The 14,117-nt window shown below is 41.5% G+C and overlaps 1 protein-coding gene across 1 annotated transcript in view; it reads right to left on the bottom strand.

Moving 5' to 3' along the window:
- The window catches only part of KCNJ6 (potassium inwardly rectifying channel subfamily J member 6), a 308,832-nt gene extending 307,871 nt beyond the window's left edge, over window positions 1–961 (bottom strand). Inside the window, exon 1 of the mRNA XM_023189489.2 lies at window positions 399–961. The gene's annotated coding sequence lies outside the window, so the exon portion shown is untranslated. The remainder of the gene's footprint in view (window positions 1–398) is intronic.
- Between the last annotated feature and the right edge of the window lie 13,156 nt (window positions 962–14,117).

Below are 14,117 nucleotides of genomic sequence, written 5' to 3'. Positions count from 1 at the left end.
ATAGGCTTTTCCCAACTGTAAATGACTACACCACAAGCCGCCCCTGCCAGTTAATCAGTGCATTTAGTCTTCGCCAGCGGATGTTGCAATGATGTCGGCAATAACTGACTGGGTTTCTGCGAGCCCAAGGATGCAGACCCCTCCTCCCCCCGCCCCCCGTGCGAGTTTCAGTCGCTAATGAAAACCGTATGAAACAGATTCCCCTTCTGTTATGTAACCGGCTTCTCCCTCGCCTTTCGGCTGACTTGGGTACAATGTTTCTCATGAGACTGGAGATGCCTGGGGCGACGGCGCAGCTGGGGAAGGGGACGCGGGGAAGCGGGGACCGGAGAGCACGGAACGCCTCGCGCAGGTGGACGCCAGCTCCTCGCTTGCGATCAGCTCAGCGCACCACTTACCTGGCTGCGGACGGGGTGGCTTCACTCAATCATGATCTCCTCTCTCGAAACGGAGCAAGACTGAACAATTCACTACACGACAGATGGCGAGGGAAGGAAATGCAAAAAAGAAAAGGAAAAGAAAAAACTGGAATCAGGTGGTCAAATTTCACATCAGCCCCGAGAGGCTGTTAGGAGACTCCATTCTGCTCGCAGCTGCTCCTGCTCCAGGTCCGGCTTCCCGGCGCCCGCGGATCTCCACCCCTCCGCCCGCCCAGCCTCTCCAGCCAGGTGCGGCCGTCTCCGGACTGGCTCCCTCTGGCCGAGCACGGAGAGCAGGGCTGGGCACCCGGGCCAAAGGAGGGGCGGAGGGGCACGCGTTTGGGCAGGGACGGGGGAGGGAGACTGGGTGGAATGAAGCGGGGAAAGATAAGAGTGGCAGAAGTAAAAAAAAAAATCCCCGGTTAGGAGAAAAGTGATGGACCACGCAGAGAGACGTCATGAAATCCGCAGATTCAATGAATGCTACTCAATTCCAGCCGACTGGCTCAACCCCGCTGGCAGCGCACGAAGCGACGCGGCTCCAAGATAAAAGCGAGCGCAGCGCCGCGTGCTGGGGAAAAGGCCGCACAGCGCCGGCGCGGTCCGGGAGGAAGGGGCGGGGGCGGGCAGGACAGAGCCAGAGACCCAGAGACGCCCACCCCCGCTAGCGTCTCAGCGCGCCGAGGACCGGGCTTGGTGGGGATGGGCTAGGCACAAACCAACGAGCATCCCCCGCCTCTCCAACATGACACTGGAAACGTGGGTGCTCCATGCTGGGGGAATCTTTTGGGTTTCGACTCCCGACCCCCCAGTCCCCACCTTTCTCCCCGTGCCACTAAGTAAGTTATTCCCGGAGACACGCCTGGAAAGCAGGAAAGAGCCGAAGCTCGGGGAGCAGTTTTGTCTGCTGGTTGTAGGGGCTTGGCTTTTAGCGTTTTGTGAGATAAGGAAAAAGAGGCTCTGGGCACTGCCTCCCACCGGGCTGAAATACATAAGAGGCAGCCCTGGCGCTGGAGCCAGAGCCTGCACGGCCCGGAGGGGGCGCAGCGAGCAGCCGGGACGGAGAGGAGGGGCCGTATCCCTGGGCTTTGCTTGTACCTGGTGGCGCCCCAGCCTGCTGCCCCATCCAGTTCCTTCTGTCTTGTCCACCGCAACTGGGACCTGGTCCCGGCTGCGGCATCATCACCCCACCTTTATATGGTGTCTCTGGGGTCACTGGAGACAAAGAATGGCCTCTTCCAAGAATGACCCGGGCTGCCTTCAAAGTTGAATTTGTCAGGATAAGCCCCTTAGACAAAGGTCTACTCCACTCTTTGAATCTAACTTGCTTTGTGCTGTTATTCCAGGGGCCCTTCATAGTGCTGCCCTCTTGCACCCTCTCTTTTTCTTGTGGTCATCAAAAACAATGGTTCTCCATTTCCAAAGCCTTCCCACAAACTGCTTCTACCTATGAACAGAACTCTCTTTTATGCTATCTTTTTCCTAGGGATGAATGCATTAACAAATTGTAAGAGCAGCAAATACCATTGGCTAGTAATTTTATAATGGCCCTTTCAGTAACTGGCTATTCTTGTGCTGCTTTAGGAAGTGGCTTTCCTTCCACAAGGCACAGAATCTCTACCTCAAAAGAACGTGACCTTATTTTAGAGAGAACGCTTATGGAAATCTCTTATTTCCAAGATTATTTTATTCTACATACATACATTTTAATTACCTAGCAATTCAGGTCCCCCCAAGAATGTTGCCCGCCCTCTAAAAATGACTGTAATATGGAGAGGTGTTTGTGTCAATTTGCATCCAAAGTCATGTACAAGTCAACCTTACACACAGCCTGTGAGCTTATATTTGCTGTTGATTTTCCCTAAGAGGTTGTAATGTGACTTACTATTACTTCTGAGTCATATATCCCATATACAGAAGATATGAGTATGTGTAATATGTGTAGTATGTGTAATACGTGCTCCACAGTGCCTGCTGGATCTAGTGACAGTGTTAGAAATAAAGAACAACAGAACCAAACGATCCCTGAGAGACCAGGAATACAAATGCAAGATGCAGGATTTCAGTGGACACAGCCTTAGAACATTAAAAGAACAACCCATATTGACTATAGTTGTGTAAAGGGCATTCTGTTTAATCTGTGAACCTGCTATGGGTATGCCTGCTAATTTTGGTGATATATACTTTTACCAGTAGAGTGATTTCACAAAGTACATTTCTTACCAAATACTAGACTAAATAAGAAAGTCAAGAATTAGAAGTAACCTATTTGTCCCCTTCAGATACTTTGAAAACTCCCCTAACTTGAAACAGCTGCCAGGGTATTGTGGGCAACAGCACTTAGTGAATGGAGTAAGAGCTTGTGTTGAATGAGATGGATCCTATTAGCATGGCCCGGGATTTGATTAATGCCAGAGACAAGAGCAATTGGCTTAACTGAATTCATTCATTTATTCCCTAGAGTTCAGATAAAGTGATCTGCACGGGTGTAACTAAGAGCCTACAGCCACATCTGAAAATCAGGCGAGCTATGCTTCAGAGCTGCAAATTGTGGCTCCTCTGAGCTCCTGAGAGCCCAGTCTCTCAAACTACATTGTGTTTAGCTTGTCTGAAATCTCACTTATATATCTATTTTATGATTTCAGGTGAAGGCAAAGCCTGGGGGAGATCTTTCAGTACTCCAAAGCTCACATAGTGACTTTTATAATTGATTGATTATGTCATACAGGTGAGACTGGTTTGTCTCCCATATATAAAGCTGTAACGGAGGATTATTAGCTAGTAAAATTAACAAACTGAATTATCTTGACAGGTGTCATTTGTTTGGGTAATCTTGTTTTTCTCCATCATTGACTGCAGCAATTTATAAACCATTCTATCTTCTTGGCCCATGTGTAGATCTGGCCTTGCCTTGGACAGCTGAAACCAGAACTAAGATGGTTGGGGGTTTTTGGTCCCCACCCTTGGGCCGTACTTGTTTTAGATTTAAGACCGTAGCTGTTGTGGGTTTAAGAGACTTATGTCTTCCATTTCACTCCCCTGCCTGCTTTCTCCACAAAAACCCCCACCACAGATAAACAACATATTTAAAATGCAGAGATGGGAATATAAATTTTAAAAAATTTATTTTGTCTATAAAAGGACATTTTAAAGAGTATCAAGAGATAAGTGTTAAAATTATTCTGTTTTACATTTCTACTTCCAGTGTACTGAATGTGGTATAGGAGTTAAGAAGCAATTACTTAGGCAGATAGTAAGGGTATGGGAGTCCTTGGTAAGGCTTTTCTTTTTAATGAAAAGCAGCCCCAGCTAATTTTCTAACAGAGCAGCCTGCAAGCTGGGAGCTTGCACAGGTGAATGCTGGCAGGAACTAAGCACTAAAGATATTCAAGATGGCGGTCCCATCTTCCCTTCTCTGCTAGCCACCTGTACTGTAAAGGAGCAGACAAGATGGTGCCAATCAACTGGAAAGTCTATTTGCATAAGAAGATTAGGGTGGGGCACCTAGCCTTCCCTGCACACTATGTAGACGTCATACCTAATTGAACAAATCTGTGAGCCTTCTGTAACTCAGACACTACCTTCTCCAGCCTGCCTATAAAATCTGCTGCTATCCTCTACCTTCTTCGTTTTCCACATATCTCTTGCTCATAAGGAGCTGCTTTCCCCTCCTCTCTCCTTTCTTCTGTTAAACTTTCTGCTCCTTAACCCACCCACATGTGTCTGTGTCCTGAATTCTTTCTCAGTGCGTGACAGTGAACCCCAGGGTATATACCACAGACAGCAGCAGCCGCTTCAAATGGACTTCATTCATGGCTCTTGTTTAGGGAATATCTGTAAACAGCTGTCGGTATTTCCTTGTTTGATTGATTATAAATTTGGAGATGTATTAAGAAATACATCGTAATTCTTAATAAATACAGGTGTAAAAAGTTAAGAATTTTTGCTAAGGAGGGGGTTTCAGAGGGGTTTTAGCTCTGAGGCATTTTGGGGCTAGTCTTTAGAACTTTAGGATAATTTAGAACAATTATTGGGTTATGCCCTTTTCCCTTGATACACTTTTCCTTATTTTTGTTAGAGTAGGTAGATAGACATGAGCAGGGCAGAAGAGGACCTTTCCCACCAGGCATGTCAGGAGGCCATCAGGTGATGGTCAGGCAGTTGTCAAACTGTCCATCTACAATAATAATTGGTCACAGCTGGCACCAGGAGACGCGTTCTCCCAAGAGACAGAAACACCTGAAACTGGTGATCAGCAGCTTCCTGATGACATCTCAGGAGTTAGGTGAGTGGGCTCAAGCATGTGGACTAATGCAAAATGGCACAGTTTAAGTGGTACCTAATCTTCTTCTAGGAACACTTGGCTGGTAAGGCAAGAACGTCTCAAGTGAGCATGCATACAACTCTAGTAAACACTGAACATGTGACCCCTCCCAAGTGCTGGCAGGCCACAGCACATGCAAACAGTGCACCTCAAGAGAAGAATCAGAGTAGAAGACACACAACACCCTGGAAGTATGCCAACGCATAAAACCCCAAGTCAAAGGTCAAACGCTGCACTCGATCCCACAAGTAGCCCACTTGGCCCTCTCCCAAGTGTACTTTACTTCCTTTTGTTCCTGCTGTAAAACTTTTTAATACACTTTCACTCCTGCTCTAAAACTTGCCTCAGACTCTCACTCTGCCTTATGCCCCTCAGTCGAATTCTTTCTTCTGAGAAGGCAAGAATTGACGATCTTGCAGACCCACACAGATTTGCCGATGCTAACACTTTAAAATGACATTCACCATTTCTACTAATCTTGTCATAAATACTTATGAATGTCTTGAAATCATGTATTTTTATTTTAATTTCATGGCTTGATAAATAAGTGCAGTCAGAAGACTATTTGATAGATTCTTTCTTATATGATGTTTTATTAGTTCATTGTTTAGCAGGCATATCCTTTTAAATCAAAGTCTTCTCCCCAAAAATGTATTAAAATGCAATTTAGAAAATTATAATAGCTTTGAATATAATATTTCAAAAGACCATGGGAGGTGACAATTACAAAAATTGCATAAATGAAACCTAGTTAATCTTCCTTTACCTCTTACTGGAATTAATTCTAATTAACATGACATCTGCACAACAAAAACATTGAAGGCCAAAATAAGTGAATTAAATTGGTACGGTGCTCTTTCCCATTCATTTGCTAAAATGCCTAGATTCTTTATTTTCTACTGAAATTTTTAAGGAAAGAGGACATATGAGGTGGAGAGAATGAGATAAAATTCCTTCTTTTGTGTGTTATTGGAACTCTCTGTGAGTCACCTCCTATAGCTACCCTGGACAACAAGCAATTAATAACCTACTGGATCTTGTCTGCTATCAGCAGAAGTGAAGCTCCTGCCCCGCATTCCCAAGCTTCCATAGTTCTCTTGGTAGGACGTTATCTACCTGCCCTCTTAGAAATACAGTTCAGAGTCCAGTTCCAAATTCCAGGTCAGCCTTGGTGATCTTAAGCCAGATGCAAATACTTAGGCAGTCTCAGTCCCCAGCACCCATGCCAAGTGATGGGTTAAGGCAGGAATTTTCTGCCTTATAATTTTATCTGAAAAATGGTGTTGTAGAAATTCGTTGGGAAGCAGACTCTGAGATGAAGTTTTGTGTGCTTAATGGTTATTAGGGACGTTTCTAAAGGATGTCATGTTTGTGGGGTCAACACCTTTGGAAGGGATAGAAATGAAGTAGGACTAGGCACAGGACCCTTGCCTTGGCTGATCTCACTGGGAGCTCTGAGCTAAAATGGCCCATTAGAGTTGTCCTGATTTGGTTCCAAATTGCCTCCACCAGCTCAGCCACTGGATGTCCATCAGTTGGGCAAGGGCATGACTTTGGGCCAGGCAGCTCTTTGCACCTGACAGCAAAATGCAGTCTACAACAGCCTTCTAGCAGCCTTCACACTGCAGCTGAGGGGCCCCAGAAAGCAGCCTGCCCTGGGTTTTATACCTCAGAGCAAGAAGTTTGCTGAGCTAAAGCATTGAAAGATAGTCTATGTGTCGGGGGAGCAGGAGAAAGGCTCAAACTAAAAAATAGTCACAGCATAAGGATCAGATGAAGGACATGGCTGCAAGATCTCTGAAGATTTAAGATGGTGCCTGGTTACTTCCTCAGCTAGAAAAAAGCACTTTAAAGAATCTTCAGGGAATTGTCCTCCAGAAGTTCTAGGTGAGGCACAAAGTAGAGTGATCTGTCTTGAAAGAAATGATGGTTTTTAGATTGGGACATGAGGTGAACTGCAAACATTCTATAAATAGCTCACAATGTCTTTAAAGGGATTTACCAACTTGGACTGAAAGAGACAGGATCAAATCAAAATTCAAAGAGGCTTTGGTTCCCTGACTTTCTGTGGCAGGAAACAGGCAGGAAGAACTGCTCACATCCAACTGCAAGACACTGCTTATGGGAAGGAAAAAGCTCTCACAGAGCAAAGCTGAGATCTTTAAGAGGAAGGAGCCAAGAACCACAAGCAATTGTTAGGGAGCAGAATTAAGCCTTAATCATGGAACACTTCAGGATCCTTGGAGGTACATGACAAGATCTTTCTGGGTGTATTTCAGAATTGCTATGGGCCAGTGACTACTGTATGCCTATCATTACTTTCTTTTTTAAGTGGGACCATTGACTGCAATTACCCTGTTCTTGTCTCAACATTGTGTGTTCTATATGTGGGGACAGATAATTTGGCTTTTTAGTTCACATATCTCTAGATTAAGAGTTATTGATACACACCAATAATCCCAGCAATTTAGGAGGCCGAGGCAGGAGGATTACTTGAGGCTAGGAGTTTGAGACCAGCCTGGACAACACAGCAAAACTTTGCCTCTACAACAAATTTAACAAAAAATTAGCCAGGCGTGGTGGTGCACACCTGTGGTCCCAGCTACTCAGGAGGATGAAGCAGGAATACTGCCTGAGCCCAGAAGTTTGAGGCTGAGTTTGCAGTGAGCCATTATGGCATCACTGCTCTCCAGCCTGGGTGACAGTGAGACCCTGTCTCAAGAAAAAAAAAAGAAAGAAAAGAAGAAAAAGAAAAGAAAGAAAGAAAGAAAAGAAACAAAGAGTTACTGATATCGAAAAGTCTTGTCTAAACCTGAATAACGATAAAGAGACTGTAAGTCTGATGACATGATTGCATGAAACTCTAGAGGCCTTTGGAGGGGGTGAGTGTATTTTGTATGTGGGAAGCATATGAATCATTGGGTTAGGGGAGGACTAAAAGATTGGTGAGGTCATAAATGTGGTTGATAGAAAAGAGACGAAGAGAAGTGTCAACTATTATAGTAGTTTTGGCCACTTGCTTAAGCAGATTTCTCATACTTTCCAGGTCTGATTGGACCCATCTTATATGGACACATGGTACATTGTTACACCAATGGCTCCCAGTGAATCCCACCATACCCTTGTGAGCCCAGGCAAAATCAGCAGAAGCGTGTAGCAATGGACAGTTGATAGAGTGTAGATGCCATTTCCATGTTATAATGGAACGCTGCTGTGAACATCCCATTTTTAATGGTTCTGTGGGTCAGATAACATCCAACTAATGAAGAACAGTTTGAGTTATGTGGTCACTCAGGGATCCACGGTGATCATTCTATCTTTACCAGATCTTGAAATCAAGCAAGAAGTTGCTTTTCAAATAGAAAATTAATGTTAGCATAAGAGAACATGGCTTTACTCCCAAAGCCTAAGGGTCTGTTCTGTGATTCTCCCATGAGGACTTGCCAAAGTCTCCTTACACTTACTTCCCTGCTTGGCATAAATAGCCACACTACAGGGCTCTTCCTCAAGGAAGCTGACCTCCCCCTCCATAAGGACTCTGTGTCTAAAACTGACTTAGCTCCGAGAACTGGACAAAGACTGTGAATCCCGGGAAGACAACTTGAGTTAGGACTAGACCCACTTGCCAGATTAGTTTTTCTGATTTTGCAGGCAGAGCAATAACCTTAGGCGGAAGCATTTATTTTATTTTTGGAGGTCCCATAACCAGTCAGATCCCTACAGATCAGAACATTGATCACGACTCTATTCTTGAGGCGTACCATGGAATGGAAGTTCAGCTTATGGCTTCCAAAGCATTTGCCATTTCAATGTAGATTTTTAATTTATTTGTTTTATTTTGGATGTTTTATTATTGGTGGATTCTGGGAATCCTAGATAACCTGATTTTCTCAGTAGAAGCAGGAGGAATCCTGGAAGAACTGATGCTTAATTATAAAATGACAAACTCAATAGACAGAAAGTTACCGATACCAAGAGACACTAGGTAAGGAATTTTATGATAGTAATATTGAAAATGCTGAAGGGTTTGGGGGATGCCAGATTCATGCAACTACAAAAGCAGCTAGATTTTTGCTCTAATAGGGCAGTCTTCAAAAGTGTGCATTGTAATTTATTTATTTATGTTGGCTTTGTTAGCCTTTATACCTGAGAATAGAGAGAAATAGGATGCACCCCCTGCTTCTTTATTAGACTATAGCTCTTAACTCACAGTGAGACGTCAAAAGACATTTAAACCATAATTATTAACTAATAAATTCAGATAAATGAATGTAATGTAATTATTGAAGTAATTTTGAAGCACCCATATCTGAAGAAAAATGAGAAAGATAAACAATCCCACTGTTTTAGATAACTATTTCTAAGCCAAATAAAATGTGATATAAATTGCTAGAGGGTGAAATGCAAGGAGATTCAGGTTCACATCATTAAATGACTTGCTCATCCACTTGCTTGCAAAGACCCAGAAGCAAGGACTAAGTTAAATGTGTGGTTTTCTTGGATGACACCACCACTGCAGACCTCAGACTCCAGACTCCAGACCCTCCCTGTTACTAAGATACAAATGTCAACCACCCAACACTGGGAGGAAGCATAAAATCATCTTTTTCCATTTTTATTTCTCTTCTGAGTTAAATCATTTTCCTTTAGACACTGACTTCACAGCTGGGGTTGTTTGATTTGATTTGAAACAGTGTTAGCCATAAATCAGGGGATTTTCAGAAGGGGAGAATTCAGGCTTATTTTTTTTTTTAATCTTGAAATGAAACAAATAATATACTGTTCCTTTGCCTTGAGTTATAAATTCTTTCAGAACAGCAAAAGACTTAGAGCTATTAACTGGTTTGTTGGAATATTTGTAGTGCTTTAGAATGAAAAAAATACTTATTAGGATGTGTTTTTAAGCTGCTCTGTTAACCAGAGAGTTTTAAAAAAACAACACAGTTTAAAAACACATGCACAGATGTATAAGAAACACCACCCCCCACCCCCCAAGCAGCTGAGTGCAATCTATCAAGTAATATTTTCAGGTGGAATTTAGGTGCTGTTATGATGTCACATTTTTAACTGGAATAAAGGGTCACACCTTTTTCTTTTCTAAGATTATGACTATGGAGAGCAAAGACCCTTGGATAAAAATTTAGTGAAACCATTATTAGAATGATCTTTTCATAGAGTCTCTTGGGCACACAAGGGAACATCTGCACACCGTAGACATGGAGCCAATCCTAACGCTGCAAAGCCCCGTATGGATATTAGTTAATGACTTCAGAGAAGGAAGTATTTCACATTGCTAGAATTTCCTTCTTCACTCTGCAGTTAATGTTATCCTTGAGAATCAGTGTTTGCCTTGGAGAAAAGTGTGTGTGTGCATGAGAGTCTGTGTGTGTGTGTTTGTGCATGAGAGTCTGTGTGCGCGCATGAGTGTGTGTTTGCATCTGTGTGTGTGTGCATGTGTGTGTGTGCATGTGTGTGTGTGCATGAGTGTGTGTGTGCATGTGTGTGTGCATGAGTCTGTGTGTGCATGAGTGTGTGTGTGTGTGTGAGAGTGTGTGTGTGCATGTGTTTGTGCGTGTGTGTGCATGTGATATTGCCCTCACAGTTGGATGTCAATGATAGAAGTGGGTACGCCTGCTGGGCACAGTGGCTCACGCCTGTAATCCCAGCTCTTTGGGAGGCCAAGGTGGGTAGATCATGAGGTCAGGAGTTCGAGACCAGGCTGGCCAATATGGTGAAACCCCCGTCTCTACTGAAAAAAAAAAATCAAGAATTAGCTGGGTGTGGTGGTGCGTGCCTGTAGTCCCAGCTATTCAGGAGGGTGAGGCAGGAGAATAGTTTGAACCCAGAAGGTGGAGGTTGCAGTGAGTCGAGATGGTGCCACTGCACTCCAACCTGGACAACGAAGTAAATCTCTGTCTCAAAAAAAACAAAAACAAAACAACAACAACAAAAAAGTGGGTACGCCTGCAACTTAGGTTGGAACAACCCTAACCTCCCTCTAATAGATACCACCCTGATATTTATCCTGAGGAGGCCTGAGTTTCTTCCGTTAAACCATCTATGAAAGCTGGAGGTTTGAGGACCAGTACCAGCATCTGGCCAGTACTGAACCCTAGGCTGAATGACTCAAGTTCAGGAAATGCATCATGATGGTGGAGCAACTGATGGGCTGGGGTGTTTTGTGTGTTAGGTGATTCTCTCTGGGTAGTGATAATGTTCTTCAAGAGGCAGGAGAGTCACAAGGGGAAGGCTGTACGAGAATTTTTGGAAGGAGGTATTTTTCTACCGAGGCCTGCCCATGAAGAAGTGGTTGTGAGCAAAGCTTAGGTCTTTCTCTGTGTATCCTGAGAAATGTCTGGCTTGGAATCTGGCTTCGCTCGCCCCCTCCTGTGTAGGATTTTTCTTTGTAAATTGTTCCAGCCTTCCTGGAGAGATTCATGTATGCCAGTACAGATGTCTCAGTTTTCCACAGATGTTCTAACCTTTCTGACATCTGTGGAGGAGGAAGGAGCAGTTTCCTATTGCACACCACCCTCTTGGTCCCCGAATCCTATGGTGACTGGCAGCCCAGGCACAGTGGCCTTGGAAAGTGGACTTGTGGGGCTGAGAAACAGCTTCCAGGTGGACAGTGCAGAAGGACTTCAGACACATCCTTCTGCTTTCTGGCCCTCTGTAGAAAAAGTTTGCCTACTCTTGACCTAAATATGCATAGACATATGTCATGCTTCTGAATTGAGATATTGCATATTTTAATGTATCAATTATCCTCGTGTTGATCCATAGATTCAATGCAAGTCCAAGCAAAATTTCAGCACAATTTTTATAGAAGCTGACCAGCTGATAAGTCAAAATAACTAGAACACTCAAAACAACATGGATACAGAAGAAAAAAGATAAAGTATGTACGTATACAACCTGATTTTAAGATTTATTATAAAACTTCAGTAATGAAGACAATGTGGTCTTATTTACAAAAGGCACATGTATCACTGAAAAAGAATACAGAATCCTAAAATAGACCACATATTTATGGCCAATTGATTTTTGACAAAGATATAAAGGCAAGTCAATGAAGAAAGCATAGACTTGTCAACAAATGGTCCTGGAATAACTGAACATCCATCTGTTAAAAAACTGAGCCTTGACCGTTACCTTCTCCCATATACAGAAATTAACTCAAAATAGATGACAAACTTAAATGTAAAATCTAAAACTATAAAACTTGTAGAATAATACGTAAAAGACAATCATTGCGACTTTGGCATAGGTAAAACATTTTTAAATATGATTCTAAAAAGCATGCTTTGTAAAATAAAATGTTGATAAATTTGAATTAATAGAAAATTTTTATTCTTTAAAAGACCCTGTTAAGATGAAAAGACAAGCCATAGACAGGGAAAAGTTCTTTCAAAAATGTATATGATAAAAACCTGCATTCAGAATATATATGATTGTTTTCTTATTATTACATTTTGAGAGTTTCTTACATATTGGACGTGTTGACTAGCTTGATGTTAACTTTGCGCTAATGATATGATGTATCATTCCACAATGTATGTATATTTCAAAACATTACATTGTACACCATAAATATATATGATTATCATTTCTCAATTAAAAATGAACATTTGGTAATGTGCGAAAGTTTAAGTAGACACTATATAGAAGAAGATATATGGATGAAAAGGTGCTCGTATCACTAGAAATTAGATAAAACCCGATTCAAAGTAAAATGAGGTAGACCTACATACCTTTGCAAATGGAAAAAAAAAAAAACACCTGACAAAACCAAGTGCTGGTAAGGAAACAGGGAAATTGGAATGATCACATATTTCTGTAGGAATGCAAAAGATGCAATCATTGTGGAAACCAGGTTGGCCATTTTTTAGTTAAACACATGCTTGCAATAAGATCCAGCAATCCCACTACTATTGTTTACTCAAAGGAAATGAAAACTTATGTTCACACAAGAATCTGTATGTGAAGATTTAGAACAATTCTATTCATAAGAGCCAAAAATGGAAACCAACCCAAATGTCCATCAATAGGGGCATGGGCAAACTATTTTCATCTATACGATGTATAATAGTAATAAAATGAAACGACCTGTGATAATCCAACAACATGGAGGATTTTCAAGTCCATTTTGTCAAGTGAAATAAGCAATACTCAAATGGTTATGTAGTGAACAACTCAATTTATATGACATTCTAAAAAAAGGTGAAACCATGGAAACAAGAAATAGATCAATGACTGCCAGGGCCTGGGAATGGGAAGAGAGATTTATTGCAAAGAGGTATTGAAGAATTTGGAAGTAATAAAGTGTTTTATATATTGATTTTGGAAATGGTTACGGGACTATTTCTGTCAATCAAAACTCAGAACTGTGAAGCTAAAAAGGATATTATTGAATGTATGTAAATTATACCTCAGAAAATTTGACTTAAAATAAATGAGGACAAAATGAAGACATCTCCAGATAAAGAAAAAGCATTGAAATAAATTATTGGTAACATGCTTGTGTTACGTTGCTACAAGAAGTCCTTCAAGCAGAAGGTAAATGACATCAGACAGTAAATCAGATCTATGAGAAGGAATTGATAGAAGTGGAAATGGTAATAGTGTGTGTGTGTGTGTTCGCGCATGTGTGTATTTATTTTGCTCTCTTAATTTATAAGACATATGACTATTTTGAGATTCATATTGTATATATGTGTAATACATGTGATCATATAATGTGGGAAGAATGACTGAACTTGTCACAAAATTTCTATGTTTTACTTGGAGTAAGTAAATATTAATTTGAATAATATTGTATCATGTTAAAGATGTATGTTTTCATCAGGAATCAACCACCAAAAAGATAAAGAAGGCAAATAAATATAACTAATAGTTGGAAAAGTTAAAATTGTTTACTAAGAAATATTTAACATAATTAAAGTAGGAAAAGAAGAATAGGACAAAAACGGAAGAGAAAAAACAAATGGCAGGCCTAAGTTAAATCATGTCAATAATCATATTAAATATGAATGTGCCAAACATTCTAATCAAAAGGCAGACATTGTCAGACTGAATGAAAAATCAAGGTCTAACTATGTGCCACTTATAAAAGATGGACTTTAATTTCAAAGGCACAAATTGGTTGAAAGTAAAAGGAAAGAAAAATGTACACTGTACAAATATAAACATGCAAGGGCTTGAGTGGTTGTATTAAAATCAGATGAAGTAGACTTTAATATAAAGAACATTACTAAAGACAAAGAAAGGTATTTTATTATGATGAAAGGTGAATACAGTAGGGAGAGAAAACAACTATAAATGCTTCTGACAATGAGCTACAGGATATGTGAAGCAAATATTGAAACATAATTGAA

This window comes from Piliocolobus tephrosceles, chromosome 19 (assembly GCF_002776525.5).
Source record: "Piliocolobus tephrosceles isolate RC106 chromosome 19, ASM277652v3, whole genome shotgun sequence".
Classification (NCBI taxonomy): domain Eukaryota; kingdom Metazoa; phylum Chordata; class Mammalia; order Primates; family Cercopithecidae; genus Piliocolobus; species Piliocolobus tephrosceles.
The sequence above is the reverse complement of the archived record's forward strand: the minus strand, read 5'-3'. Positions and strand labels throughout refer to the sequence as shown.